Genomic DNA, 26,375 nt, shown 5'->3' with positions numbered 1-26,375 from the left:
CTGGGGAGAGAAAGTGTACATATGTGGGATACACAGCTGTTAACATCCCGAGCCCAATGCGATGCTTTCAATGCCAACAATTTGGCCACATAGCCACCAGATGCCGAGGCAAGTCCACCTGCCCACGCTGTGACGAGGAAAAGCATGAGGACGAGGCAGGTAAATCCTTCTGCATCAACTGCGAATGAGAGAACCCGTTCATTTGCGCGAGTGCTCTAAAATGAATGAAGAGAAAAAATATTGGAAACGAGAACGATTGAAAATTTACCACATTTCGAAGCCAGGAAGAAGTACCTACCGCACAGAACAGTCTCATGCTGCACTAGTCGAATCTTCATTTAGTAAATAGCGAAGAATGAAACGTTAAGATGAGAAAATGGGAAAAGCTCATAACACGGCGTTGCCTGGAAAAGGCGAACAAGCCAAGCCGGATAAGGCTACAAAGCCTAAGCCTACCAAAGAAGGTCATTGGCTCGTCTTCTCTTCAGGGGAACGAACCCAAGTCCAAGGGATTCACATCTGCGAGGCGGGAGAAAATACCAAGGCAAATTGGAGGCTGTGGAAGATGAGAGGAACAGACGTTCTCATTGCCAGACAGAATGAAGAACAGACTGAGTGCTGATTTTCTTAGAGGATAAAGTCTTAATCTTTCTTGTCTTGAGAGTCATTAAGTATGACGTGTTGCAGTGAATGGGACAATGTGCAGATTGCTTAAGGCTGCTAAAGGTTTATTTATGACTGTAGTGGCTATCATGAATATCTTTAAGTAGATAAGAATGCAAACCACCAACTGTGACTACATTTTTGCAAGTGAGGAAGAAGCGGAGAAAGTCGTTCTCAAATACAGACACAAATCCAACATTTGGGGGGCGATAGATCACATTTTGCATTAGCTTTTGCGAACCCAGTCCAGTGATTTCGACAATAAGACATTCAGGTCGAAAAAAATGTTTTGCGAGAGAGGAGGCTAGACCTGAGACATGAAAATTGTGACGAATAACGCTTCCCCCTAATTACCTAGGCGATCATGCCTCAAAATATGATAATTTGGAAGAGACACAAAATCGTCAGGGATTTTCGAAATGAGACATGTTTAGGCGAGACAAATAATATCGTAATAATTAGCATTTTAAAAATGGATACGAAATTCATCAATATGACCAATTGAAGATTGACTGTTAGCACAGGAAATTTCAACATAATTAGATATATTTAATTCGTGCCCACGGTGGTTACCTCTGGGACGGCGAATTAATTCTCATTTCAGCAGGTCAATATCGTTTTCGCACAAAATTGTGAGGCGCTCAGATCCATCTTCTCTCCGAACATGAATTCTTCCATTACGCACCCACAAGTACTTGAGTTTATCAATTTTTTTAGATCAAGTCCCAAGTAGCCACCCAAAATCGGGCTTATGTCGGACCAATATCATCTGCCAGTGTTCGAATGTTGGCCCTATGTCCTATGGCCTATGTCCAAATGTTACGTTTTGCGTTATGTAGCTAATATCGGTAGCCTATATCGGCCAAATATAGGCAGCCTATATTTACCCAGTGTACTGGTGCTCACTCAATATTGATCTGCTTTCTTTAGCCAATGCTGGACCAATATTTGGAATGCTAAATGAGAATTGAACAAGACGTGTCCAAAACCAGTATAAAACATCACTATGATAGCATTTGGAGTCATGAATGAAATTCAATGATTTACATCCTGAAAAAATTGAGTGCTCTACAGTGATCATATACTTGTGCACATATCGCGTAAAAACCAAATAGCTATGATGAAATGTGGACCCAACTGTGCAGAAGCAAGAATAGCAAAAGGAATGATGCAAGGGTGTGCACTGTGCCCCCGCAATATTGAATGTTTACATCGAGACGGCCATCAATTAAATCAAGGGGAAGGCATTGGGTGTCAATATCCACGGAAAAAGAATTGATATACTACGATTTGGTGATGACATAGCAGTGATAGCCGATACTGAGAATGATTTGATGATGATAATGAAAGAACATGAATGAAAAAAATACTTTTAAGATAAATGTAACAATTAATAACATTCTATTTCTGCCACTAATTTACTGAACCACAACTTTTGACAGTCTTCTTTCATGCTTGTCTCCTCTGCCTATTAGCACCAGCCAAAAACTTGTTTATGCGGCCTGAATATCCATATAAGTGGATGTGTTAAAAACCTTCCTAGTTGCTCCATTGAAAGTGGAACAGCAAAACTAAATTTTGTGAGCTAGGAAACAGCTTCGATGACAATAAATTTATACCAGCAGACACTTACTTGTAATTGCTTGGAATAAAACAAGAGAAGAAAGGCCGTTCTTCCCCTTCCATTTTCCTTTTAAGATATTAGTTTGCAGCAAAAGAGAGGAGGCTAAAACAAACATCAACCTAGGAAAGCATAAGCTTGAAGAGGTGAACGAGTTCTCTTACCTGGGAAGCCGAACTACCAGCGATGGACGGAGCAAGAAAGAAATACACAGTAGAATAGCGCAGGCGAAGAGGGCTTTCTTCAAAAAGAAGAATCTTCTTACAGCTGAAAATACCAGCATAGAAGTAAGGAAACAGTTCATCAGATGCTACATATGGAGTATGTTTCTCTATGGAAGCGAGGCTTGGACGTTGACAGCAGCAGAGAAATCAAGAGTGGAAGCATTCGAAATGTGGTGCTACTGAAGAATGATGAAGATAAAATGGATTGACCGTGTGAGTAACCAGGAAGTGCTAAGGAGAGTGGGAGAAAAGAGAAGCCTCCCAAAAACATTAAGCAGAAGAAGGGACAACTTAGTTGGCCACATTTTGAGGCACGATGGTCTGATGAAGACAATCGTTGAAGGACAAGTGGAAGGGAAAAAGGGCAAAGGACGGCCCCGAATGAGTTATATAGGACAGACTATAAGGATGTAAAAGAGAAAAAATATGTAGCTATGAAGAGATTAGCGGATAGGAGAGAGAAATGGAGAGGTGCGTCAAACCAATCTTAGGATTGTTGACTAATGATGATGATATGTTTTCTGCGAAAGCGCGGTGCCTCAAGGCTGCAATTTCTACAACGGACTACTGTATCTCTATTGTACAGATTCCAGCTAGGAGGAATCGCCCTTTCACAGTAAATATAGATATGGTGTGATATAGAGTAAGCTGTTGATTTTAGCGCTATGATAATATTTTGTTACTTATTAAAGTTTAAATTCAAGTCCACAGGATAAATGCTCAGTCAGACAAAAAATTTCAAGAAGTCCACTAGGTGAAAATAGTCGAAACCCTTTTGTGGGACCTGGAAGGAATGCACATAATGTAAACAAAACATCGCACTGTCAGATGACCATTGACTCGCAGCTGAATAGGCTGAAAGGCGCTGGGTGATACTGGCGAGGGAAGTTGTGATACTTTTGAGGGCGTCAGCGTGGTCAGAGCTGGACGTGGTCCGGATATCCGTAAGCGAGACTTTCATGTCCTCTTGGTGACCTTTAACCCTGGTGAGCAGCTCAGTGACCATGGCAGCCAAATATTCGCCACCAGAGGCGATGTCCAATCGGGGTGTGTCAGTCACTTCGAGAAGCACGCAGTTGGGATGAGCAGGAGTCGCAGAGGAGTCGCGAATATCCTCAAGAGTTTGAACGTCGGACACGGAGACGCATGAAATGAAGTCTTGCATTCGCCACATTCGTTAGCCTTTGACCGCGCCACGTGGCTGAATTGCAGATACCGCAGGAAGTCATTGCGAGAAGGAGCGCGCTGATGAGACTCGGAGATACCCTTACAGCAGAACACGAAATGAATATCATGAATTCTGATCCGATGAATGAATGCAATACAGATTTGGAAGAGGTCGCTCCAAGACCTTTGACCACTTGTTGGGGATCAAAATTAACGTCCAAGAAGCCTTCCTCATCCGCCAGCATGTACGTATTTGGGGTCGTCTTCTATCTAGATAAGGATTACTATCAGGCGTGTCGTCGGAGGATCTTACGAACTTTGCACAACTGGGGTTTTAGAGGCAAGTTACCGATTTCTATTGAAATATGGCCATCAAATCGTATTTTTAAAGCGAAGATGGTACAGTATTTAACGCACTCCTTCCCTCTTACCCGGGGGGTTTCCCAGGGCTCCATCTTGAGCGTGACTTTGTTCGCCATTGCGATCAATGACGTCGCTGAGTGTAGCCAAACGCGGGTGATGGCCACTCTGTCCGTAGATGACCTGGCGATTTTCTGCACGTCACCCAATGTATGGCTAATGTATCGAGATTGATCTAGCTTACAGAGAACGAATTAGACCAATTTTATCCTACTTTTGGATATACGGTACGGTTTTCGGAGGCGTAGGCCAGCTTCCGACGACCTCGTCAGGACTGAGAATTTCATCCAGGAAGCCTTTATTTCACCGCAAAACGTAATTGGCTTCGACTTGGAGACCGTGTCTGGTAGTTGAAAATACTGAAGAAACTGCAAAAATGCATATTTTAAGGGAATATACTGTAACCGTTGCCGTTTGGCCGGTGACATTACGGGTTGAATGGATGCTTTGAGAGAGGGAGAGCTTTACCTCATGGTCAAGCAGAGGTTTATTTTTTTGTACGTGTGCGTGTGGATTGTTCTTGTGTGCGAGCGAACGATGTTAGCGTGATTCATTTTTCCCTCTCCCCCACCTTCAATTCCCGCTTTCCCGAGTCCCCGTGTTATGAAACGAACGAAGACATCCCCTCCCCCCTTTCCCCCCATGGTCTTATGACTCGAGAGAGAATCCGTTGCGAACCCCCCACTGCCCCCACCCCAGGTACACCAGCCCGACTTTTGGGGATAAAAACCCTGCAATTTTGGCCGCCGCGCCGGGAGGAGAACGAGTCGGGTCTCGCGGTCACGCGGGGCGTAAGAATGCCAAACTAAAGGAAGAAGTCGGCCTGGTTTTTTTTTGAAGTATTGAAGTGTCGCGAAATACGCAGCCGGAGGAGGTTTATCGGGATGTGACGTGGGTGGGCAGGCTAAATTGAAGCGCGACAGGAGAAAGGAGGCTGACCGGTAATTTTCCGTGGCCAAAGGAGAGCCGTCCCGCGCTACCCTATCAAGGAGACACGGCGGAAGGCAGCATCCCTCACCAGGAGCCGCAAAAAGCAACAGCCCTCAGCGTTGACGCGACCCGGATCTGATAAGTAGTACTGCCCTTCCCCCAAACCACGAACTAAGACATTTCCCCCCCCCCCCCCCCCCAAGGTAAGAAGACTCCGGACCAGTACCGTCTATGTCCCCCAAACCTAACCCCAAAATTGTTCCCCCCATTCAGTGCAGAAAAGCCGTCCCCCCCCCCCCCCCGATCTTTATTGCCTTCCGATTTCCCCTATTACCCACCCCTATTCACCACCCGGCAGCGGGAACCAGAACGACGTCACACGGAGTTTTACCAGCATTCATACTTGGCCGTCGCGTTTTCGCGCGCTTGAAAATTTTCACTTTTCGTTAAATCGCGAAAAATAGATATCGTCATTCAAAAATCTTTCGATTTAGGCATTAAAAAAATAATTGGAAACCACCCTATTGGGAAGAAGTATTTGTGGAAAGTTGTGCTAGGCACCTCGTAGAAATAACCCGTATCGAATAGAAGCGATCCTCAAAATGGCAAAAAACCCTTCATAAAACGATGCAATAAAGCAATAAGCGGCATTTCTACAAACGGACAGCTATGCTTTGAGAACCAAACTTCTTAAACGCTAGGTAAAAATCGTAAAACTGAGGTAGGGTTTACGGACACAATAGGGATTAACGCGGTAGGCAGGGTAGTGCCCGCCGCCACTCTTGAGCCCTTTCCAATGTTTGAGCTGATGGGAGCTATGAAAGACCTAGAAGAGTGTGGCTAGCAAAATGCGGGTGCATTGCGGTAAGATAAGGGTTCCCTAAGAATAAGAAACTATTTCCTTCCAGGCGCGCGTATTCCGAGACAAGCTTCTTGCTTGCCAGCGCAATCGTTGAATCCGTAATATACCTATATCTCATGGATAAAATCGTAATTTGCACATTTAAAAAAATATAAAAATAACATTAATATGGAATATATAATGTATGCAAGTGTAGAAAACTGTAATGTCGTCTCATCTTTAGCGAAATATCCTCAACTATAACTAATGCTGAACAAATTTCCGCATCTAATCACCGCGTCGGGTGGTTGGACACTCAGGCACATAACTTCATAGGAGAGGTGGGGTGGCAGGTTGGTGCAAGATTTCTCTTTTGAGAATTTAAGTTGATAATTTTTTTTGTAATGCGGTGTAAAACCTTATGCGGAGCTATGTGTAAAACATGAAGTTTTCCTCTAACCATGTTATCAATACGTGAAAAATAAAACATTTTAATTGTGTAATAAAAAATAATACACACTCTCAATAGAAAAGAAATTTCATATTCATTCCTGTAATGGCAATCTTAAAAATTACTCATTTTAAAACAGAACGCAACTCTACACATATACTTCAGAAAATTTTCTCAAAAGAGAGGATAACTTTTTTGAGATAATTTTATGTTAATTTGACAGACGTCTCTGTTTGTGCACGGCTTCCTTTTCTAAGGCTTCCATCCTTTTCGTCATTTACATTGGGGCCTCATCGGCTCTCCCTTCGCACCAGCAAAAAAAACGCAGAAAGGAAGAACGACGATGCGACTAGAGTTTCCGCGAGACGAGACGAGACTTGCGCCAGTCTCGTCTCAGTCTCGATTTCCGCACTCGGGTATCGTCTCGAGTCTCGTCTCGTGAGCCCCAATCTCGAGTCTCGGACGAGACTCTCGTCTCGTCTCGTTACCTCCAGAATAAATTTAGCACCATAAAAAGCCGTTTCCTTTGCGTACTAAATTGCCGAATCGGTACCACGAAATAGGAAAGCCATTAATATAAATTTTAAATATATCCTGACCCGGAAACCAATTACGCCAGTGCTTGTAAAATCATTGATTTTATTGATACTCAATGAGTAAACTCGTAACATAAAACGAAATTTTTCAACAAAGGGAATATAGATATAAATTTACTTCCGAGAATTCAAGAGAAGACTTAAGAAAATAAGCGTAAAAATAGTGTTAACCCCTCAAGCGCAGGGGGCATTTAATCTAATCCCATCCTAGCGGCCGGATGAGATTAAGACGACTTCACCTTTTTGGCATGCTATCATTCAATAGTTTATAACTTTCATGACATATCATCAGTATCGTCGAATATTTCTGTAAACATACGTTATAAAATGCGCTACTCTATGATAATTTTCAAGCAACTTTAATAAAAATGTATTGTTTTATGTATCTCGTTCTCTAAACTAATGAATACATTTCCAGTTTTTAAAGATTTAAATTTAGTTTAAATTAAGCTGCGAGATCTATAACATTCCATGCACTCTTTTATAATTACATGATCTATTTTAGTGATATGGGGCTGAAAATTTCGATATTTCGATAGGATAATCCGTTTCGCCTACTTGAAAAATTATTACTTCGCCCAATTCTTTGAATTTGTTCTGTTATTACCGAATCATTTCATATAAGTACTTACGTTCGGTTGTTTCTAACGTCAAGACGGAAATATTCAAATGATTTTACCTTAGTGATTCTGCTTTGTGTGATGATAGGAAGTTTTGGAATTGAAGATTGGCCCACCTAGGAAGTCGAAATCTCACCGGGTTGCCTATAAGTCAAGGGGAACACACCATAAACTACCCCATGAATGTCCACTTTCTTTCCCTGCATCGATATTTAAAAAACAGTGAATTCTCTCTGGTGAATAATTTAGGTAGTCATAAAACCTTTAACTGTAATTGCGCGCAATATCCCATAAGATATCTAGAGAGCATTCGTAGCTTTGGGAAATGTAATGGGGAAGTAGCAAGCAATGAGTTAACATTGAGCCAATTTCATTGGGTGCTTTCCATTCATCCACATACGTCAACACAAGTCGACTTGCGTCGCGGTTTTCGTGTTCCATTCTGTGTGTGTCGCCGACTGTTGTGACAAAAGTCAACAAACGATAACGCGCAGTAATTGGAGAGTTATAAACAGTTACGGCGAGTCGACACTAGTCGACTCGTGAGTCGCATGAATGGAAAGCACCCATTGTAGAAAGTATGAGGATGATGAAGCGCACTCCTTCGAAAATAGAGCAGGTCCCTTCCTTTTTTTTCTTCCCGGTACCTTTCTTCTCTCGCACAGAAATGACATTTGCTCGACTGCATTGTGAAGGCTGTGTACCCAAAGGGATCCCAAGCATAAAAACTCATTGTCGACCGGCCTTCACCCATGTGGAGCTTTTGCTTTAAGCTTATTGTGTTTTTTTTATTGGAGCTGGGTGCTGCGGCATCAATACGGGACCCGTCTCCATTAAGGAAGGATTTTTCTGAGCAAGATACAACGTGCAGTTTTTCCCCCAATTATTTTTTCACGCACTTTATAATTTACTGACTCGGAAGGGAAAAGACCTCGGGTAGCCATTTGAAGAGTAAGTTTCCTTATGATCATGTTCTAGAGCGCACTATCTTGAAGCATAATCATCGTTGCTCTGCAGTGAAAACAACTTATTATATACTTCGTTACGGGATCACAAAACGCACGATTTATTAAAATAGTTTTCCGCTATCAACTCGTACCGTTCTAATCTCTCTAATTACTTAGTACGTCATACCCCACCGAAAGTCAAAGCAATACAAAAATATATTCAAGAACACATGTAAACGAAGCATTCCGTCGTCTGCGACTTCAAAAGCAAATCGTGTGGTCAGAAACGGTCGATAATATCGTTGGAATCGAAATACACTATCGATAGTCGCACCAGTGCGCATAATTTCTGCGCATAAAATTCACCGAAATCATTCACCGTGTATAGCGGTACCGGCGAATGAATTTAAATCAAATGATCATCCGAATGATCTTTCGAATGAAAATTCACCGTAGAAAGCGGCCTTTACACAGATATTAAACAAATTGAGTTGGGAGCCGCTAGAGACTCGGAGGCTGCGCGCTAGCCTTAGATAGCTTGAGTAATTGAATGTGGATATCTTCAAGAGCGACACGGAGATCATGTTAGAACCCCACTTAATTTTCAGATACGACAAAAACGATGAAATAATGGAGATATTTAGGCGAACGGATAGGTGCGGGGATTCGTTATATCCCACGCACGACAAAGGTCATTAATAAATGCTAACAATAAGCGTAAATTCGTTAGAACATTTCCTATTCATATGAATACGGCGGGTTTCCCGACATCCCCCGCCACACCCCTATTGAGGCAGCTTGCGGGGTAGTATGGAGATGTAGACGACCACTATAAAACTTTTATTGATAAAACGGCCTACTACACGTGCACGTTAGTGTCATTATTTATCAAATAATTTGCCAAAAACTGCCGTCTTTGAGTCATAAAAATCCCAAATCAGCAGGAGGGAAATTCCCCAGACGCCCACTCCCCCACCCTTTCGTCCAAACTTAGATCCGCCTTTGGTATCAGGCGTATCACTGTAGGTTGTGAAATCGTTTCGTTCCTCTGCGTTCGGCGCAATACCTACGCATATTGAAAATAGAAACTAAGCGCACAAAAAATAAAAAAACCCGTGAAAAACGAACTAAAAAATAAACTCAATTGTTGAGATAAGAATTAACCGCACGGAAAGTTGACTCGAAGCGCGTCACAAGGCAATCACTGAAGTTTTTTGAGATGTTATCAACATAAAAGTTTTTTCTTCTTCTCATTTCTTTTCAGCGCACCGCTTCTGTAAACACGTTTCATATTAACACTTCAAAGAGGATGAAACTGTCTCACTAACCAAACCAGCATTCGCTGAACTACTACGGTGTACCAGGTGTACTAAGAATTTCGCGATCTGTGTGAGGAAAAATAGAGAATAATTATGTGCGCGCGCAGCTTCCCCCCTCCAACAACGCTTCCTTCCCTACTTCCAGTCCTGGGAGAACTACTTGGTACTGATTCCCACGGTACCCTTTGTCAAAAAAACATACAAGAGAAATGTGTAACTATACTCAGACATTGTAAGCTGATATTTTTCCAGGGCGAATGAATTGGTTTATTGACTACCCAGAAACACCTGCGGAGATGTTGGGTTTCGCTAGGGAACTGGAGGCTTTGGGGAGAGCGGACTAGGGAAAAAATGGAATGCCACATGATACCGAGGATTCTCCTCTCTGATGATACGTAGTGGTCCCCGAAATATACTGACATATGCACGGTCGCATTTGAGGTTGCCACCGTGGTCTCATCGCACGAGGGAGATTCACACGAACTCGTTGTGGTATTTAGCCTAAGCGTGGGACAGGAGAGAGAGGGAGAAGAGACGCGATCAGGTCGATTCATATTATACGCGAGCGTTGTGTGGGTACCCGAAGCTCGGGGACCCCAGAGTCCTTTTGATGGCAGTTCTCTGCACAACACCCTCATAGCGTTATGAGAGTTATGCACAATGACATTATCGACGATCCAGAGGACTCTGGGGGGCCCCTGAGCTCGAGGCACTCGGCGATCGCCGAACAGCCGACCTGACCAGATCGTCCCTGGGAAGATATCGTATATATAAAGCTGAAGTAGCTGACCCTTCTTGACGTCCCACAAGCAGAATGGGCAGCAGTTTTCAAGATAGTACAGTTGAAGAAAGAAGTTGATATTTAAGACCGAATTCGTCAACTCCCTGGTTTAAAACGGAATATCATCGAAACATTAAAAAGAACCTGAAGGTAACTTTAAAATCGCTATTAACATTTTATTGTAAAGAAAAAAATTCTTCAAAAAGAAGGGTAATTAGTTTTATTTAAAATAAAATATTTGTCGGAGAAAAAATATTATATACTGAACTTCAGGAAGAGTACTGCGTACACATGACGGCGTTTAGAGGTTTAAGAACTAGGCCGCAAATCGAGGGATCTGGTTTCAAATCTCGGTCAGGGCGAATGATTTTTCCTCAGAAATTTCGCACAAATTTGCAAATAGATTTTTTCTAGAGGTTTCTGGCCCCTTTTAGAATGGACTGCATGCTACTGAAATAAGATTTCTCTCCCCCAACTAGTGCTTTTGGAGAAAATATGATGAATGGAGTTCAGTGGCTGATGAAGAAATGCCGGTTAGATCATCCATTATGGCTAGCAAAATAAGTAAAAGGAAAGTCTATTGTAGCTATCATTTTTAATTGTAACATCCCCAACACAATTTAGCAACATTATGCTACATATCCTCACTTACCTCGGAAGATATATCATACAAGAAGAGGTACATAGTTATTTAAACTAACATCCGTCTTTCTGCCGAGGTAATGTGCTCTCGCAATTGAAATGGGCCATCATTTTCCCCCACCAGGTAAACTATGAGAAGAATTGCAACTGCCGCTGAGCGATACTTTACACATATGCGAGTATTATCCAAGATATTTTTGTCGTAGGAGTAAGCACTGAAAATTTCCACTTTGGTAAATAGTTCAAGTTTTGCGGGATGAATTTTCCAAGGTTATTATCGCAGGAAATAAGAAAATATAGTCATCCATTAACAATCCCTAACATGGCTCCAGAAGTCACGCTTATGAATTCAGAAATTGATCTTTCGGCAAAAATTCTTTTTTTATTGTTTGATAATTTATCCAGAAGTTATTATGGAATTGCATTTAAAATTTAATACTTAATAATAACGTAAAAGTTACTTCTCTTAACAGGACATAGTTTAGGGATAACGCTATACTAAATACCAATTAAGGACATATCTGTATTTCGAGACTTTCGAGAGTCTCGTGGATGTGGTATCGTCTTGTCTCGTCAAATAGTGGTCTCGTCTTGAATTCTACCCAGCGGTCTCGTCTCGAAAACGAGACGAGTCTCGCGGCAACACAAGATGCGACCTCAAAATCAAGCAGCGAACAAAACGTGTGACCGGCCGGCCGGCGCGGCGGTGTTGCTGTTGAGGGGAGGGCCTGCGCGCCGTGGAGAGGAGGGCCAGGAAGGGAAGCAAAGGAGTGAAGGGTGACTCGCGGAAGAAGGAAAGGTGTTTAGGATGACTCGAATCGACTGCGCGTTATCGAAAAACTGGCTGCAAGGTCTCACAATTTCCCAAATTGTAGCTTTGATTTACGACGTGTGGTATATGTATAGCCTCTGCTTGTAGTTGAAGGATTATATTTTGCTTTGGTCGGTAAAATTTCCTTTACGTGATTTTGTGCCGTGGTGATGGTCGTTGAGAAAAACAAAAATCGTGAAATTAAACTACAAGTATCTCCTCTAGGAAACCTGGAAAGAGACCCGTCTTCGTCTCAAGGCACATATTAACTTTATTACCTTTCTGAGTCAAGAAACCGCTATGTACCTATGACGAGCGAAGCACAAACTGGTTAATGGAAAGGGTCTGCATCGCCTTCCGCGACCGTGCCAGGGCGCCCCCTTAAATCATGCCGTCAATTTCTCAAATAAATATGTATGAAATATTCAGGAGCTCTATAATTAGGAACGTGGTCTCATCTTATGAAACCTCTTAAGGGGACTGGATACCACGCCAGAAAAGTGCCGTTGCAGCAAGCTACCACTTAGGTCGCTAGGGGGCCATTTTTGCATGTAACGAGGAACTGTTTCCACTAAAAAACATAGGATATATGTAGCCTTGGTTTGTATGTCTTCACAGTTGCACACGTAAAAACCTATTGGGAGAAAAAAATTGTAAACTTCCCAAAAAAATCGCCTTTTTCTCGTGAGAATTACTCCGCTCCAAATTGAGACTCAGAGATGATCAAACATTTGAGTCAAGGCTGCGTCTTTCATAATTTCAAATATATATACCGGTAGAGCGTGCATGCAACCAGATTCGCGTTATGTTCTTGAGCGTGATGGATGTTTTGGCCTTTCTACGGCTCGACGGCTCGACGCGCTGGCGGGGACCTGGCGCTGTCGTCTTCCAGAGAAGGATCCCCCCACCTCCACTTCCCCTCTCTTTGGCGGTCTCTCTCCTTCCCCTCTCTCTCCTCCACTACCAATCCCTTGCCTTCCTTCCCCTCACACTGCTCCACTACGTCTGGCGTCATATTCGGAGAAAAAAAAAATTTGTTTCGGGAGGCTGGAGAGTTCAAGCGCGCTACGAGAGCAAGATACACCTGTGTTTTTCGACGGGTCAGTGTCGAGATTGATTGTGGACAGCAGATTATGGAAAAACCAACTCCTTACCTGAAGTGGAGATATCGTAAGTGTTATCAGCCGAAGAAGAGGAAATATCACCCTCCAAAACCTAAGGAAGCAGGTAATTTCACAGTGAAATTCAATTCATTTTGCGTTTAAAAAATGACTCTCTTGTATTAATAGTGTACCAATTATTTAAGCTTCAAGAAAAATAACGAGAATAAAAATTCCCTCCTTTGCCTGAAGCCTTATTACACATTTATTTTGTAGCAGTTGAAACCGGAAGCTTTCATTCCGAAGAATCATCGCCATTGGGTTCCGGAACAGGTGTAGTGGAGAGGTAAATATTGCTGCAAAATAATTACATTAAATCGTATACCTACGATTTAGTTGATAATAGTTCAGAAATATTCAATGGAGTGCTAATTGCTAATTATAATTAGCGTGTAAATTACATCACCGTCAGCAAATTCGTTTTCTCAAAATTCGTTTTTTCCCCTTAGGCCATCATCACCTCAGCCTGGATGCAGCAATAGGCATGGTGGAGAAATGGACCCTAAGGAACAGGATGAATATCGACGAGCTGAGCAATCAGACGTAGACGATTGCCTTCTCAGAGTTGAGGATCATTTGTAAAAAACGGATAGGTAATTGCAATAAGACTTTGGTGGATTTGTTGATTCGGTTAGGTTGAATTACTCGGAACATAATTTTGAATACGCAAACTCACAGAATTGAAAAACGCATTTTAATGTAGTTCACCGTCTCCTATTTTGTACGCCCCTAGTTTAATATATAATGTCACCAACAATCCTGTAGAGTCATACAACTCTTACGTAGCTAATGTGCATAAAATATTTGTTCATTAGAAGCTATATGCATTCATTTTCTTTCAATACTTTAGTTGAAAGTTAATTTTAAAACTTGAATATTTAATATATTTTTATCATGAAATCATTCACGATCAAACAACATCGCTCTCAAGTAATGAAATCCTCTTTATTACAGGTGATGGTGATAGTAGCATAATGCAAAGGCTGTCTAGGGAAATGCCATATGGGCAGCAGTTACCAGTGCAAAAAGTAGAATGCGTCAACCACCTACTTAGAAATTACAGTAGTAGACTGCAAGATGCTGCACGACGGCCAAGAAATTCAAAAGGGGCAGTGCCCGTTGGGTACAGGAGAACAATAAACAATAACTTGCCAAGATTGAGGGTAGCTGTGAGTGGGGCAATCTCCTTCAGAGCGAAAATGGCCGGGTCGGAAAGGGTCAAACTCCTACAGAAGGACATAGAGCAAGGATCGAATCATGTTTTTGGTGACCATAATAAATGTGACAAATATTATTGCAAAGGGCCTAAAGAAGGAGAGGAAAACTTGGTCCCTCATTTCATTAGTTGCGGCATATGGGAGGATATCACCTATGCCAACAGTCTATTATCTCGTCACTCCGCTAGTTTGATATATAACGTGACAAAAAATCCTGCGGAGTCCTACTACTCTTATGTAGCTAAGTACGTAGGAGGGAAAAGGTTAAATTTATGTTTAAGGGGGGCCTATGAAACTAGGTGTGCCATTGCATCGGTAGCCTTCAATGTGAAAGATGATGTACATGGCATAATTCATAAAGGACTGACGAGCAAGAGCCCAGGAGAATGCCCAAAAAAAATCTGTTTCCTCCAAAAGGAATAGGGAGTACATAAGAAAGCGACGACTGGAATTCTCTGAAACTTCAAAAAAGAAACGTCTGCGAATTGAGGGACCAGACAAACATTATGGGCTTGTTCCTGATGTACAAAGTGACATCGCATTGGCCAGCCAAGATTCCATGAATAATTTCCTATCATCACTAAAAATGGATAAAACTTCAAGGGAAAAGTTGGAGAGGGAAACACGAGAGCAAATGCTCAATGCGACGTGGCAGGCGGAAATGTGGAAAAGGTTGACGGCCTCTTTCTTTGGCCGTATTTGCAATTTAAGGCCCACAACATCTAGGGAGAAAATGGCAGACGATATTTTGTTTCCTTCCTTCAGAGGAAACAAGGCTACAGATTGGGGAAATACTAACGAAAAATCTGCCATCAGGGAATATGAGTCTTCAATCAAATATAAAGTTTTACCCGCAGGTCTCTTTGTTGATGACAAATTACCGTTTTTGGCTGCTAGTCCTGATGGGGTAATATCTGATGGTGGAGGCTTGGTTGAAATCAAGTGCCCCTATAATTGTAGGTATATTACTCCTGAGGAAGGAGTTAAAAATAAAAGAGCTACCTTCATGGAAGTGAAAGAAGGAAAATATAAGTTACGCAGGAGAAACAGATATTTTTATCGAGTACAGGGACAGCTGGAAATATGGGATAAACAATATTGCGATTTTATTGTGTGGTCTCCTCATGGGATTATAATTGACAGAATTCAAAGGGAAAGCAGTTTTGGGCCACAGCAATGGTGGATAAATTAAAAGAGTTTTACCTGAACTTTATGTTGCCTAAAATATGCCAGAATACACCTGGTTACAATAAATACTTGTACCGGAGTTGATGTTTTTTAATCAATACTTTCCCTCAACTTTTTACCCTTCATTTCTCTTTGCACACCGGCCTCCTGGAGACTAAATATGGTAATATTTTATCCCTGTATATCGCGGTGCGGCCAACAGCAGCCTTCTGCCCCGGCCACTGGTTTTTCCTGGATTATCGCATATATATTATGGCATGGCTGAGTAAGACGCATTTTTCTTTTCTCGACCAATTTTATAAATTAATTAATATTGTAACAAATTTAAGTGCGACTTCCATTAGTGCTTACAATATGCTATACATACATCGAAATAAATAATAGCTTTCAGCCACGCGAACCGCATTGTTTATCGAGTCACGCGCGCATCAAAAGTTTCCGGCTTCAGCCTTAAGGCCGTTTTACACGAGGTACGGAATTGCGCAGGTTAGAGCTGCATTAATTTCTAAAATGGCGCGGAAATGCGCGAATGCATGAACGAAATTAAAACAGTGGCTATTTTGCCGTCTCTCATCCACGCATTCTCGCATGTGTTCTAGCAATTCACCGCTTTACACGACGCAATTTTGATTGCGCCTTCGCACGTACGTCAGATTGCGCAATTCCGTGTACCGTGTAAAACGGCCTTTAGAGATGGGATTCTTACAGGGTAATGAGATCGCAATACATGAAGTTACTAATTCCACCTCTGAATACCCTTCACCAATTGTGAACCGAGTCGAAATTTTTCGTGCTGCGGCGCGACATTAATTTTCTCCGGGCATTTTCAAATGAGTAAGATAAAAAAATGAGAATATCATGACTCCTCAGCTTCAGTGCCGATTACAGCGCTACAGACTTCAAAGTTAAGAAAAAATTAATATTGCATGATCCCAGGGGAGTTGAGATTTAATAACTGTGTATGAATTTTTATAAATGTAATCATAAACACGTATATGTATCATATGAAATAGACCACTTGTAAAAATTTTCGAATTTTAAGACATACTTTCACCTTTCATACTTGGAGTTGAAGCTTTCGAAATAGAGGTAATTTAGGATTCCTCCCAGCTGTACTAAAAATTATGCTGTCGTTGCCATCATAGGAAAAAATTATAATTGAAGTGCGCAATAAAACGGAGCATTGAAGTAATATAAACGTGGATTTTGTGAAGGATTGCAACAACAAACGGTAGAGAGAAAAATGAAACTGCAATTAACGAAAGTGATACACGATTTCTCGCGTTCTCTTTTCGATTAATTATATTGTGCAATATTGGTTACCGGCGTGGAATAAGTCAAGTCATACGGTCTATTTTATTTTTATATTATAAATTATAAACTGCAATCTTATTTACGATGCATTCATTGAGGTACAGGATGAATAGAAATGGGATACCGTGAAGAAAGCGAGCGGAATTCAATGCGGGAACTATCCAGAGAAAAAGAGACCGACCGAAGGGCTGATCAACTAAAGTAACACAAAAAACACAAAAAGAGTTTTTTGGGCCTCAAGAGTTTTTTTGCAGCACAAACAACTCCGTGGGGTCTGCATAGGTTATCCGAGATCCCGACCGCCAGCGGACCGAAATCTGACACCGCAGAAGGGGAGTTCAGTCCCTCTCCCCAACCATGAATTTTTCTTCGCTCTCGAGTCCCCCTTCCACCCAGTCAACTTCCCCTCCAATTCAAACGCAGCGGTCGCTTTCGGAACTAAATGCCAGCGACCGTTGCAGCGGAGTTCTCCCGAAGTATCCTATCCCCTTAACATTCGCACTCGAGTTAGAGTCAGAAATTTCTTAACGTTAGTCTTGCGGCAACTAAAACGCCCTCGCTGACCCTCCTTGCATTCTGCGGAACAGAATCAATGAGATTTCTTTCCAATCCACTATCATTTTTTGAGCTTATAATCTACGTAGAAACACGTAAAAGCTGAAAATACGTTCGTAATTCTTTTTTGAAACGACGAAACAGATTGCCCAAGTGTCGATTCAGTCGCTTAGGCAAGCATCGAAAGCCAGTTACTTACGCAGAAAAAAATCCGATGTTATTTTGGTAAATGGAAATAGTGCCTACATACAGGGGCGCAGCTAGGAATTCAGGCTAGGGGGGATTTTAGTCGCAGCTAATACTTAAGGGTGGGGGTGTGTGAAGGTAAGCAGGAGTTGCGGGCCCTCCTCCCGAAAATTATTAAGATAAATGGTTCAAAATGGTGAGTTTTACGGCTTTCTGAGGGATATTTGATTAATCCTTACACTCTTCTATAAGTAATACTTATCCAAATAAGTAAAATGGATTAAACTTAAATATTTCTCTGAGCTCGGAGTTTATGCCCCAAAATCCCCCCCCCCCCCCCCCTCGCTGCGCCACTGCAGACGTTGACGTGAATTTTCTTCTCATCTATTTCGTGGTTCCGCCAAGGGAAGCCGCAAACTTTGACGTGTTCTATTATGTACAGTCGGATTCAAAAGTGTTGCAACAAATGGAGTGGCGCCACTTTCGCCGCAGTTTTGAAATCGAGTTTCGGTATTTTCTATTGCACCAGTGGGAGGGAAATTTGAGCAACATTCCCACTTCCCGCAATATTTGTATAACAATCATTAAAGGGAAATGTATACGGGATATGTGCGATGTTTATTACCACATAAATTTTGCAGCTCATGTTAGATTATAAATCTACGTCCAGAACGTCACTTTACTTCCTCTCGTAAGTTGGGCGATCCGTCCTGTCTTACAATTAACGCTGAAGCTTTTCGATCAGCGATAGCGAACAAAACATGCACTCGAAATATCCGCCGCAATATCACAGCAAATAATGCAACTGAGTGCTAAAATTCAGTTTGATTTAGTGACACTAAAAGACTGGTTCATTCGCGTGCATGACAGACCTTGTAATGAATCCCCTTCGGATTCAACGAGTGAGATGAACCAGTGGTTAAGGAGAGGACTTACTACGGTAGTAATCCGAAGTCGGTGTTTAGAACCTCTCTGCATTAATTTTTTTTCAGTTACATGGTATGGCAGAAACAATTTTTTAAATCCACTTTAGCGCATATTAACTTAATTAAACACTGCTGTCGTTTTAAAATTTTTAATGGAGAAAATTCTCTTTTTGCTTTCCGCAGATATCATTATTCGTTTTTACCGAAATATCAATGCACCAATAATATGGAAAATATTTCAGTCAGGTAAACTGATTCATCAAGTCCTTTTTCGTCTTACCCGAATATTCTATCGTTTTCGTATCTAGACTAGGGTGGTCCTTATTTTTAAAATTTTCGAATTTCTTTTGTGACACCCCCAGTTTTGTTCCATTTGGTGAGAAAATAAATGATGAAAATTATTTTTGCATTCGGATACCAGGAAAACGTGCCACATCGCACTTAAAGTTTAAAAATTTTGGTATTTTTGGGTGTTTTTCGGACATAACTGAAGATGATGAAATTCTTTAGATAAACTTTAAACCTCGTCAATATAACCTTGAATGCTATATTTATCTCTTTAATTACCAAAACGGGCTTAGTAGCAGTGGTTTATTCTCCATATCTAAATCTACATTGTAGACACTCACGAGACCCGCTTAATTAATTGTGGCTGGGTCGGTCGGTAAAAAGCACTTTTTTGTCTCCTACAACGACTCATTAGACATTTGCAGAGTACCACCTCAAATTTCTTTCACTTCTGCCCTTTAGTTCCCGAGATATCGCACCAAGGGTGAGCGCGCGCCACCCCAGTTAGACAATAGGGAACTTGCATATATTTCAGATATAATCAATAGCCCCAAAATTATATAAAAATATATGTTTGCATACGTCGGTGAAAGTTTTATTATTATTTTATGACGTGGTTTGCGATATTTAATGCATCAAAGTTCACGAGAATTTTCAAATGCAAGTGAGAATCGAAAACGCCCGATGATTGGCTGGTAGAAAAGTGACGTCATAGTTCAGTACGAGGAGGCATGGCGGCACGACCGTAGTAGAGGTTGCATACTTGAATACAAGCGACGGCGTGGTTATGATTCATTTATTGAAATGCAGACGTATCGGAGTTGTTCATTGTGACTTCAGGGCTATTATTTGATCTATTTCTCCTCCATTGAAAGCGATAGATTGCGTAAAAATGAAGGAATATGGTTATTCCTAGGCTGATCCTAGCAAGCTTCCTGTTACTGATTCCATCATTATAACAGGGTATTTTAGTGAAACTGTAGACTTCGTCGGCGCCGAAAGTCGATGCCGAGAAATGGAAAGGTAGCTGATGTGCATCTGAAATGTTTTATAGTTCATAATAAAGTGAGACTTGCATGTAATATTGGCGAAAGCGTATACTCATGTGAAATGTGTATTCTTTTGGCAGTCCGGTAGAGAGTCTTATGGTGAACTTATTTCCACCTCGAAGCTGTCGATGATACTTTCAACTTAAAAATACCTAGCCTGGAGGGCGACAGGAAGCTCTTTAAGACTGGGATCTGAGGAAGCCAGACTATTAATTGTTTCAATTTAGTAGCGATAATATGCACGAATTTCCAACACAATATACATTTGGAATACGCTGCCAGTGTTTAGGACCCTCATGAAAAAGGCTTAATAACAGAGTTAGAACGCGTGCAAAGAAGAGCTGCCAGGTATGTGAAAGGTCGTTACGATAGTCTTGTTAGTGTAACTGACCTCTTACATAAACTCGGATGGGAATCTCTGTCGGACCATAGATTGAAAAATAGACTAAACCTTTTAGATAAATTCAAGAGCAGTGTCTTTTCTGACGAAGTTAACCATATCTTGCGGACGCCAACGTACTACGGAAGATCAGATCATATAAATAAAATAAGAGAGATAGATTGCAGAACAGACAGATTCCGAATGTCATTTTTTCCACGATCAATAAGAGATTATAACGGCAGCAATAGAACGCGTAAATAGATTGCATGACTTGTAGTGTAGCCGACTAACCTATGTAAAACTTAATGCATGTTTCTGAATTTCTATTCTATATTCTATTTGTAACAGCATATGGTAGTATAATTTGTTAGTATGCGTGACGTTTTTGGACCGTGTGGTCTGCATGTGGGAGTCCAATTGCATGCTGCATGCTGGTGATTGATCACCCCCTGCCACACATCCTGGGGGTAGCTCGCAGGGTATTATGTATATGTAGATATGCTTTTTTGGGGTAGCTACCTTACCCTACTAAGAAGTAACAATATATAAATATAAATAATGACTTACCATCATTAGTGGATCTAGAGGGGGGCACGTGCCCTCCCAGACCCTTAAAAAAATATGCAATAGTTTTAATAAGGTCCCATTATCATTGCCTTCGCTTTGTATTACGAAGTATCCTTGTGCCCCTTAGAACAAAAACCTGGATACGGTTGCGCTTGTGTCCCCCCCCAGAAAGAAATCCTAGATCCACCCCTTACCATTTTATGTATAAATACTTCAGGTAATTCCTCTACGAGGTGTGTAACACAAAAATGTCCCAGGTTGGGCGCACACGAAAATACACACTTGAAGATGAAAATAAATTTTCAGGGGCACCTACCACCTTCCTCAGAGTTAGGAAAGATGTTTATTAAATTGTCTTGTACTGTGTGTGCCCAACCTGGAATATTTTCATCTTACATGTATAAATATTCGAGGATGATATCCCAAAGCCCCTTGCCCTCCATCTTACTGTCTAACAGTGTTTTATATAAAAAAACACAATGCAAATTAGCTATGCAAATGAGGCTCTAATTTTCATGGTTGCACTGACCTGGCAGATCGCTGCTGAGTTCTCAGTCGGCCACATATCCAGAAAGGTATGAAGAGTTTGGGTGTTATGTGGTTTGCCTGCACTGATTTTGATTACTGTTTTGTCATCACTTTGGAGGAATCAGACAATAATACACTCGTTACAAACGTTTCGCCTACTTAACGATGAAATAATCTTTCAGCATTATAACAATAGGGTAGTTTCCTTCATCAAAGAAAACGATAGGCATTGATTGCGATTCGTTACCCACCATTAGTGTATTCATAATGTACAAATTATTTGGTTTTATAAATGCCAGATTAGACGAATGGCAAGGGTCAAATTTTATCCTCATTTGAAAAAGGCCAGATTGGCGCCCATGCGATTCCACTCCGCGTGACGTCACAGGGACCTAGTTTCTACACGAGAGGATAGGAGTTATACATCGTCTGAGGTTACCAATGCATGCATGAGGCACAGAGCTCAGGGAAACATGTCTTAATAATCACCTATTAAAACTGGCTAAGGTCGGAAAGTTTTCTTCGTTTGATAAGGTATTAATAAACCTTTTTTAAGCCAAGCGCTACCATTCAGCAAGGTACTCAGCTATCCGCTAGCATCCTGCGTCCTATCAGCGCTCAGAGCCTCGATCAAGGTCACTTCACAAGGAGATAGGGGGAACCAGAAATGCGTCGCACGGACTTTCCTACTTACGCGTCGCGTTTTTACGCGCTTGAAATTTTTCAATTTTCATTTAATCGCGAAAAATAGATATCGTCATTTAAAAATCTAAAAGCGCGAAATACGTACTCCAGGAGTAATAATCTTTCGATTTAGGCAATAAAAAAATAATAGGAAACCACCCTATTCATTGATTCCTGGGAGATATAATGAAAGTAACCACATAATTGAAAATTGGAGTGCTGGAGGGCTTGTGGTCTTCTCATAGCAGATCCGTTGCAGGTAGTCACCTCCAGGGGAAAAATATGAGGGATGTTTATGCCCCCAAAACACCCCTATGGTTATAAAAAATTACGTACAATATTATAAACAACTTATACTGATCAAGCATTACCAGTACTATTACACTTATTCACAAAATCACATTCATCCATTGTTATTCAATCCATTGTTAAAGCCCTACCTAACTAAATACCTCAACGTGCACGCCTGAATTAATCTAACGCCATAATATGGACTCATTGTCACGATTTCCGAAGTCCTGCCTAGTTATTTATAATCGACAGAATTATATAATTAATACATGACCCATATTCTCCTGTTCCAAATCTAAACTGTAGCCGGAAAAATACATGTTCCTAATCTTTTTGTGTGACAATGTCATATTATCATTACCAAAAATAGATTAACAATGTTAACAAATTGCCTATTTGCATACAATTGAATGGATTAAAATATTATTAAACACACAATATATGCCCAATTTAATTGCACCTTGATGGATGCTTTCTGAACAAGTTCACTTTATTTAGTTTAATTGTCATCTGACGAATGTAAAATTTTGTCAATACCTTAACGACATTTTATTTTACTGGATTTGTAACAGCACTTTAATTTTCACAAAAATTACATGTAAAATGTTTTAATTTATATCATCAATCACAATGTTTTAAAATATTTTATTTTTACTACATCTCCTCAGTAACATAGTCAAAGGTATATAGAAAATGGTTTTATTGCCTTTACTTGTACGAAGAGGTAGGGAGAAATTACATGCACGCCCTTTAATAGCATTTAAAATTATTAAACTAATAATTTCAAATGCTATTAAAATAATATCATTAAAAAATCACGACAAAATATCAACAACAATAATACAAATCGACCTTAGCAATGGGTACAATTTATTCTGGTCAGGGTGTTACTTAATTATATTTTTATGATCGCAATATACGAAGACCTGCCTATTCTGAGTCATTTATTATAAACTAAAAGATGCAATATTAAATCCCTACTCTCCTGCCCCAAGTCTAAACTATAGCTAGAAAAAATGCATGCATTAGTTACAAAAATAAAAAAGGCTCTGTACAATATTATCGAAGAACATCACAAAAACAGTAATTCAAATAGTACTAAGCACTGGAATAAAAATCACAGCAACATATCATATATTATATTCAATGGTTTCATATATTTAAATACAAATCACAAATGCACCAACTGTTTTAGCCAGGGATAAGTCATATTTGCATCTTATCAAATAACCTTTACAATTTGCAACTCATGCGGAAAAACCACAAACTTTGGAAGAAAAAATATTCCATCACATTCCCAATAAGGGTGCAATTTTGTAAGCATTTGGTACAAATTAATCACTTATCCCTGTTACACCCCCTCCCCACGATGAGGGAACAGTTTGGATTTGAGGGGGGCATGCACTACACTACCACACTACTACCAAAATTAATAAGAATAAAAAAAAACTACACAAAATATAATTAGCAATTCATAACAATCAAGCACTACTACTAATATCATTCATTCATTCATAAACCACATTCCATTCACTCATTCATCAAATTACATTCTACTCTCTCATTCATAAAATCACATTCCATTCACTCATTCATAAATTCACATTCATCCATTCATACAGCCCTGCCTACCTAAATACTGCTTTATACGCCTGAATTGATTAAACGCCTAAATACGGAATCGTGGCCACGATATACGGAAACCTGCCTAATCTGAGTTATTTCTACTCGACGGTAGACGCAATATAAAATCCCTACTCTCCTGCCGCAAATCCTAACTATAGCTGGAAAAAATACACGCATTAATAAAAAATATACAAACACCCTGTACAATGATTACAACAAAAAGTGAAAAAAACAACTATCTTCAGGCTTGGTGTCTTCTTTCTTCCTATCTTCATTCTTCCTTTCTTCACGATAAAATCCTCAAATCTCTAGTTGTCGGCGCAGTAACCTTCAGGTGTCCATTTCATGGACTTCCACAGTTGTCTCCAAAAGCAATCGCTGTCGTTGTCCACAAGCTTGACCTGTGGTAATATAGCAAAAAAATTCTCATAATCCAACGAAGGGAAGACCTAAAAAGTTAACCCTCAGCTCAGAAATGTCATTTTGAGGAAGACGTTCAGAAAATATTAACTTTTTAAGTGTATAGACATTTTTAAAATTAAAAAATGCAAGAGTGGGTAATTCCAAAGTATTAGACGCTTATCTAATTGGCGATATTTCAATCTATTTTCATTATTCTTTAAACGTTTGAAAGATATGATAGGGCAATATTAAAAAAATTCCCGGAAATCATAACAGTGAGCTGAGTGAGTTATTTATGTAACTTTTTTTTACGACTTAGTTGGACTTCATGGGTATTACTAAAAATTGATAGCATATGCATTGATAGAAACCACTCTGCATTTAATACATGAACTATTTTATGAATTGGAAAACAATAATGAAATTATAAAAATCAATACGATGAAATTATTTAAAAAGACGAAAACAGAAGTTAAAAATATGGCATCCATATTAAGGACACCACATCTATCCAGGAGGATGTATTTTATTAATTTCTTGTAGAATGTAATTTAATAATTATGTCTTCTGATACGAAAGAAATAATATAAGTTTATTCTCAAGATCATGGAAAGAGCCAGAGGCCAGTATGGCTTGATAAATATTTAATAGCAAGGAAAAACGCGTCACCGGAAATTATATACCCAATATTAACCAAAAAAGATTATTAATCACTGCAACATTATTGTTGCGACTTTTTTTTTGAAATGATATTAATACTCATTAAATTTACGGAAAAATTCAGAAAGGTAGAAAATATGACCGGAATCTCATGTTTTCCTCAGGTAGGGTCTCCGAGGAAGCAATTACTTGAGCGCGCATGACGGTTGCTGAGTTACCAAAAGCAAGGCCAATATGGAAACCTCTACCTCCACATTACAATGAGAAAATTAAACAGCAAAGTAAATACTTATGACAGAGTAACGAAAATCTCCATAACTGTCCATCATTCGAATTATTAAATTTAATGGAAATGAAGTTTCAAATCGAAATATATGAAAGCAAATGCTATCGTCGTCGTCAACCAATCAATGCCTTGAGATTCATCGCGGGATTTAAGTTTTTTGAGTGTTGCAAAAAAAGCGCGAGATCTTAATTTTGGGTGCGGTTTAATGAAATATTTTCGCTTTGGAAAAGTGAAAATATTTACTTATTTTCTCATGCAATCATTACTTTTATCATCGAGGTTACTGAATGTAAAAATCATAGTGTGCCTATGTGATCACTAAATAATGGTTCTGAACTGAACTCAAAACTTGGAAGAGGAATGAATGAAATCTTACCGTCTGCCTGCGGCAACGAGCTGTATTCCTTCCATCTCTTTGCACGTGCTTTCATCGAGGTCTCGAGTAGTCAACTCACACAATACGATCCAACAAACTCTGCAATTGAAAAAAACGAACACTCATAAAGAGACAAAGCAATGTCCTAGAAAATCGGCTTCATGGTCGAATCTAACAATAAATTTTCTTATGGCGCATGGACGTTACGGAGTGAATAGGCTCATCTTTTTTTAGATTTAAAAAACTTCGAGTAAAAAATAAAATTTCCCGTATTGCAGGGGAAATTAAAATAATATTCAATAAATTAATTATACATATTATAATAAAATAAATCCAAATTAATGGAACTATATATTTGTTTAAATAGAAAAAATCATAATGGAAAATAAAATTTGTAATGAATAAACAGATAATTAGAAACTAATTATAAATAAAAGTTATTCTGACTGCTTTATAATGTGAAAATATTTTGCGGAGACAGTTAAGGGAGGTGATATTTTGACCCGAAAACATTTGTAAGGAAAATGCGTCGATGTGTGATTATGAGTCATCCAGAAAAATGTTGGCACAAAAAAATATTTTGCCCATTGGAATATTTTTTCATAAGTTTTCAATTCAATTCAAAGTAAATAGGTCAATGAAATATCACTTCCAGTT

The sequence above is a fragment of the Ischnura elegans genome, chromosome 4 (genome assembly GCF_921293095.1).
Source record: "Ischnura elegans chromosome 4, ioIscEleg1.1, whole genome shotgun sequence".
NCBI lineage: Eukaryota > Metazoa > Arthropoda > Insecta > Odonata > Coenagrionidae > Ischnura > Ischnura elegans.
This window is presented reverse-complemented; position numbering follows the sequence as displayed.